Here is a 7,690-nt window from a genome sequence, read left to right as displayed (position 1 = left end):
CCACTCACCACACCACTCACCACACTCACCACAACCTCTCACCACACACTCACCACACTCACCACACACCTCACCACTCACCACACCCCTCACCACACTCACCACACCACTCACACACACTCACCACACACTCACCACACTCACCACACTCTCACCACACCACTCACCACACACTCACCACACCCACTCACCACTCACCACACATCACCACACCACTCACCACACTCACCACACCACTCACCACACCCACTCACCACACCACTCACCACACCTCACCACTCACCACACCACTCACCACACCACTCACCACACACTCACCACACCACCACCACACTCACCACACTCACCACACCACTCACCACACCACTCACCACACCACACCACTCACCACACCACTCACCACACACCTCACCACTCACCACACCCTCACCCACCACTCACCCACACTCACCACACACTCACCACTCACCACACTCACACACTCACCACTCACACCACACACACCACTCACCACACCACCACCACCACTCACCACACTCACCACTCACCACACTCACCACCCCACTCATCACACCACTCACCACTCACCACACACTCACCACACACTCACCACACACCTCACCACTCACCACACTCCTCACCACACCACTCACCACACTCACCACACACCTCACCACTCACCACACCTCCACACACCTCACCACTCACCACACTCCTCACCACACCACCTCACCACACCACTCACCACACTCACCACACACCACACTCACCACCCCACTCACCACACCACTCACCACACACCACACTCACCCCACTCACCACACCACTCACCACACCACCTCACCACTCACCACACCTCACCACACCACTCACCACACTCATCACACACCACCACTCACCACACACCAACACCACACCACTCACCACACCCCTCACACACACCACTCACCACACCACTCACACACCACACACACACACACCACTCACCACCCCACACACCACACACCACACCCCACTCACCACACCACCACCACCACCTCACCACTCACCACACCCTCACCACACCACTCACCACACTCATCACCACACCTCACCACTCACCACACTCACCACCTCACCACTCACCACACCCTCACCACACCACTCACCACACCACCACACACTCACCACTCACCACACCACACCCCACACACACCCTCACCACTCACCACACTCACCCACTCACCACACCACTCACACACACCCACCACTCACCACACCTCACCACACCACTCACCACCACACTCACCACACACCTCACACCACTCACCACACTCACCACACACCTCACCACTCACCACACTCCTCACCACACCACTCACCACACCACTCTCCACCTCACCACTCACCACACTCCCACCCCACTCACCACACTCACCACTCACCACACCACCCCACTCACCACACCACTCACCACACACCTCACCACTCACCACACTCCTCACCACACCACTCACCACACTCACCACACACACCTCACCACTCACCACACTCACCACACACCTCACCACTCACCACACTCCTCACCACACCACTCACCACACCACTCACCACACTCACCACTCACCACACTCACCACCCCACTCATCACACCACTCACCACTCACCACACTCACCCCACTCACCACACCACTCACCACACACCTCACCACTCACCACACTCCTCACCACACCACTCACCACACTCACCACACACCTCACCACTCACCACACTCACCACACACCTCACCACTCACCACACTCCTCACCACACCACTCACCACACCACTCACCACACTCACCACTCACCACACTCACCACCCCACTCATCACACCACTCACCACTCACCACACTCACCCCACTCACCACACCACTCACCACACACCTCACCACTCACCACACTCCTCACCACACCACTCACCACACTCACCACACACCTCACCACTCACCACACTCACCACACACCTCACCACTCACCACACTCCTCACCACACCACTCACCACACCACTCACCACACTCACCACTCACCACACTCACCACCCCACTCATCACACCACTCACCACTCACCACACTCACCCCACTCACCACACCACTCACCACACACCTCACCACTCACCACACTCCTCACCACACTCACCACACCACACTCACCACAAACCTCACCACTCACCACACTCCTCACCACACCACTCACCCTTCTCCCTGCCCTCACTATCAGTGACAGTTCGTAACCCGGCATTGTCGCGACCTCCACAAACCACGTGGGGAGGCGTGGCCGCCTTCACTTCCGGGTCACGCGCCTCGGCCACCGGATGTGGAACTCCTGCCACGCCCCCCACCTCCCGAAGCCACCCACCCATCAGTTGAAATTATTATTTTTAAATTTATTTTTAATAAACGAATTTTTATTTCACGTTCACCCCCCCTGACCTCGCGCTCTCGCTCTTTAGTTAATAATATTATTGTTAACATTTATAAAATAATTATATTTTTAAAAAAATTAACCGTTGGTTATGACGTCAATTCGCGGTTATTCCTCGCCCCGCCCCCGCTTGTTGTGTCGTCGGTGACGACATGCAGCTTCGTGACGTCCCCAGCACATCGGTGGGTGTACATGACGTCATTAGGACGTTTGGGCGTGGCGTCATTTTCTTGCTAACGGGACGTGACATCACTACTTGCGAGTACACGCGCGCGCGGTGATGACACGCGGCTTCGTTACGTCATCGGTAAAGTGCGCCGCGGCTGTCGATGTCACCGGAACTCTGCGGTGACGTCACGATCGACCTTGCTTTGTCCCCGCGACCTCTGGAACAAATCACGTCAAGGTACCGGATATTAAACAAGCACAGATCTATGACGTCACGTCCGTTCAATTTCCAGTTTATTTTGGTATAGCCAGTTTATTTAATTTATTTATTTAGGTATAGCCAGATTATTTATTTTATTTATTTTGGTATAGCCAGTTTATTTATTGAGTTTATTTATTTTGGTATAGCCAGATTATTTATTTAGTTTATTAATTTTGGTATAGCCAGTTTATTTATCTAGTTTATTTATTTTGGTATAGCCAGTTTATTTATTTAGTTTATTTATTTTGGTATAGCCAGTTTATTTATTTAGCTTATTTATTTTGGTATAGCCAGTTTATTTATTTAGTTTAATTATTTTGGTATAGCCAGTTTATTTATTTAGTTTATTTATTTTGGTATAGCCAGTTTATTTATTTAGTTTATTTTGGTATAGCCAGTTTATTTATTTAGTTTATTTATTTTAGTATAGCCAGTTTATTTATTTATTTTATTTATTTGGGTATAGCCAGTTTATTTATTTAGTTTATTTATTTTGGTATAGCCAGTTTATTTATTTAGTTTATTTATTTTGGTATAGCCAGTTTATTTATTTTAGTATAGCCAGTTTATTTATTTATTTTATTTATTTTGGTATAACCTGATTATTTATTTAGCTTATTTATTTTGGTATAGCCAGTTTATTTATTGAGTTTATTTATTTTGGTATAGCCAGTTTATTTATTGAGTTTATTTATGTTGGTATAGCCAGTTTATTTATTGAGTTTATTTATTTTGGTATAGCCAGTTTATTAATTTAGTTTATTTATTTTGGTATAGCCAGTTTATTTATTGAGTTTATTTATTTTGGTATAGCCAGTTTATTTATTTAGTTTATTTATTTTGGTATAGCCAGATTATTTATTTATTTTATTTATTTTGGTATAGCCAGTTTATTTATTGAGTTTATTTATTTTGGTATAGCCAGTTTATTAATTTAGTTTATTTTGGTATAGCCAGTTTATTTATTGAGTTTATTTATTTTGGTATAACCAGTTTATTTACTTATTTGATTTATTTTGGCATAGCCAGTTTATTTATTTATTTCATTTATTTTGGTATAGCCAGTTTATTTATTTAGTTTATTTATTTTGGTATAACCAGTTTATTTATTTAGTTTATTATTTTGGTATAGCCAGTTTATCTATTTAGTTTATGTTGGTATAGCCAGTTTATTTATTTATTTTATTTATTTAGGGATAGCAAGTTTTATTTATTTATTTCATTTATTTTGGTATAGCCGGTTTATTTATTTAGTTTATTTATTTTGGTATAGCCAGTTTATTTATTTAGTTTATTTATTTTGGTATAGCCAGTTTATTTATTTAGTTTAATTATTTTGGTATAGCCAGTTTATTTATTTAGTTTATTTATTTTGGTATAGCCAGTTTATTTATTTTATATATTTTGGTATAGCCAGTTTATTTATTTAGTTTATTTATTTTGGTATAGCCAGTTTATTTATTTAGTTTATTTATTTTGGTATAGCCAGTTTATTTATTTAGTTTATATATTTTGGTATAGCCAGTTTATTTATTTTATTTATTTATTTTGGTATAGCCAGTTTATTTATTTTGGTGTAGCCAGTTTATTTATTGAGTTTATTTATTTTGGTATAGCCAGTTTATTAATTTAGTTTATTTATTTTGGAATAGCCAGTTTATTTATTTAGTTTATTTATTTTGGTATAGCTAGTTTATTTATTTAGCTTATTTATTTTGGTATAGCCAGTATATTTATTTATTTAGTTTATTTTGTTATAGCCAGTTTATCTATTTATTTTATTTATGTTGGTATAGCCAGTTTATTTAGTTTATTTATTTATTTCGGTATAGCCAATTTATTTATTTCGGTCTGGCCAGTTTATTTATTTAGTTTATTTATTTTGGTATAGCCAGTTTATTTATTGAGTTTATTTATTTTGGTATAACCAGTTTATTTATTTAGTTTATTTATTTCGGTATAGCCAGTTTATTTATTTATTTTATTTATTTTGGTATAGCCAGTTTATTTATTTAGTTTATTTATTTTGGTATAACCAGTTTATTTATTGAGTTATTTATTTTGGTATAGCCAGTTTATTTATTTAGTTTATTTATTTTGGTATAGCCGGTTTATTTATTTAGTTTATTATTTTGGTTTAGCCAGTTTATTTATTTAGTTTATTTATTTTGGTATAGCCAGTTTATTTATTTAGATTATTTATTTTGGTATAGCCAGTTTATTTATTTAGTTATTTATTTTAGTATAGCCAGTTTATTTATTTATTTTATTTATTTTGGTATAGCCAGTTTATTAATTTAGTTTATTTATTTTGGTATAGCCAGTTTATTTATTTAGTTTATCTATTTCGGTATAGCCAGTTTATTTATTTATTTAGGTTTTTTTGCATGGCCAGGTTATTTATTTATTTGGTACAGCCGATTTATTTATTTAGTTTATTTATTTTGCTATAGCCAGTTTTATTTATTTTATTTATTTTGGTATAGCCAGTTTATTTATTTATTTTATTTATTTTGGTATAGCCAGTTTATTTATCTAGCTTATTTATTTTGGTATAGCCAGTTTATTTATTTATTTTATTTATTTTGGTATAGCCAGTTTATTTATTTAGTTTATTTATTTTGGTATAGCCAGTTTATTAATTTAGTTTATTTATTTTGATATAGCCAGTTTATTAATTTAGTTTATTTATTTTGGTATAGCCAGTTTATTAATTTAGTTTATTTATTTTGGTATAGCCAGTTTATTTATTGAGTTTATTTATTTTGGTATAACCAATTTATTTATTTAGTTTATTTATTTTGGTATAGCCAGTTTCTTTTAATTTTTCGATTTAAAGCTTTCGTGACTGCAAGGATTCATCTTCTTTGGTTCTTTCGGTAAAGTCACCACGTAGAACGAGAATAAAATAATAAATTGATAAAATAAAATAACACAATAAAATTCTCACGACGTTTCGGCCACAACACAAGCGGCCTTCATCAGGTGAAGGGACGAGACTGTCTGGAGGACAGCGCTGGAGTGAAAAAGCCACGTTCAGATCACGACCTTTAAGCTGTGTGAGAGGAACAAAGCGCCTTGACAAAGGAATTAGCATATAATTTAGCATTGAAATGGCTGAGTGATTAGCTTGTGACTGGTCACAGAAATGGCTATGTTAAAGTCAAAGCATCCACATTCACAGAGGCACCCCTTGACAAAGGAATTAGCATACAATTTAGCATTGAAAGGGCTGAGTGATTAGCTTGTGACTGGTCACAGAAATGGCTATGTTAAAGTTAAAGTATACACATCCGCAGAGGCACCCCTTGACAAAGGAATTAGCATAGAATTTAGCATTGAAATAGCTAAGTGATTAGCGTGTAACTGGTCACAGAAATAGCTATGTTAAAGTCAGATTTGATTTGTACTAGGTGCCTCTGTGGATGTGTATGCTTTGACTTTAACATAGCCTTTTCTGTGATCAGTCACAAGCTAATCACTCAGCTATTTCAATGCTAAATTCGCCTGTTTGATTTGTACTAGGTGCCTCTGCGGATGTATATGCTTTAACTTTAACATAGCCACTTCTGTGACCAGTCACAAGCTAATCACTCAGCCCTTTCAATGCTAAATTGTATGCTAATTCCTTTGTCTAGGGGTGCCTCTGCGGATGTGTATGCTTTAACTTTAACATAGCCATTTCTGCGACCAGTCACAAGCTAATCACTCAGCTATTTCAATGCTAAATTCTATGCTAATTCCTTTGTCAAGGCGCTTTGTTTCCTCTCACACAGCTTAAAGGTCGTGATCTGAGCGTGGCTTTTTCACTCCAGCGCTGTCCTACCAGAGAGTCTCGTCCCTTCACCTGATGAAGGCCGCTTGTGTTGTGGCCGAAACGTCGTGAGAATATTATTGTGTTATTTTATTTTATCAATTTATTATTTTATTCTCATTCTACGTGGTGGTGACTTTTACCGAAAGAACCAAAGAAGATAAAATAACAAAATAATAAAATAACACAATAAAATTCTCGCGACAGTAAAATAAAATAGAATTTTATTGTTATTTTATTTAATAAAATGAAATAGAATTTTATTGTTATTTTAATTTAATTATTATTTTATTCTCACTCTACGTGGTGGTGACTTTACCGAAAGAACCAAAGAAGATTAATCATTGCAGTCACGAAAGATTTAAATCGAAAATTTCTACCCCCGCCATTATTTCACTAAGATCTTACCCACAGATTCTACATCTAACCAATTGACGTCACGCCCACGGTAATCGACACCGGTTAAATGACGTCACCAACCCGCCCCCCCCTCCCACAACAACGCCACCACCCATCCAACCAATTGACGTCACGCGCACGCCAATCGACACCGGTTGTAGACGTCACTTCCGCCACCCCCACCGACCGCAACATCCAACCAATTGACGTCACGCGCACGCCAATCGACTAAGGTTAAACAACGTCACCCACCCCCCCACCCAACTCCACCACCCGAACATCCAACCAATAGACGTCACGCGCACGCAAATCGACACCGGCTAAGTAAGTGACGTCACTTCCGCCACCCCCACTTACCGCACCATCCGACCAATTCACAACGTCACGCGCGCGCCAATCGACACCGGTTTAATACGTGACGTCACTTCCGCCACCCCCACCTACCGCACCATCCGATCAAATGACGACGTCACTCGCGCGCCAATCGACACCGGCTAAGTAAGTGACGTCACTTCCGCCACCCCACTTACCGCAACATCCGACCAATTCACAACGTCACGCGCGCGCCAATCGACACCGGTTTAATAAGTGACGTCACTTCCGC

This window comes from Petromyzon marinus, unplaced genomic scaffold (genome assembly GCF_048934315.1).
Source record: "Petromyzon marinus isolate PM22_M1 ecotype Great Lakes invasive population unplaced genomic scaffold, UKy_Petmar_22M1.pri1.0 PM_Scaffold_511, whole genome shotgun sequence".
Lineage (NCBI taxonomy): Eukaryota > Metazoa > Chordata > Hyperoartia > Petromyzontiformes > Petromyzontidae > Petromyzon > Petromyzon marinus.
This window is presented reverse-complemented; position numbering follows the sequence as displayed.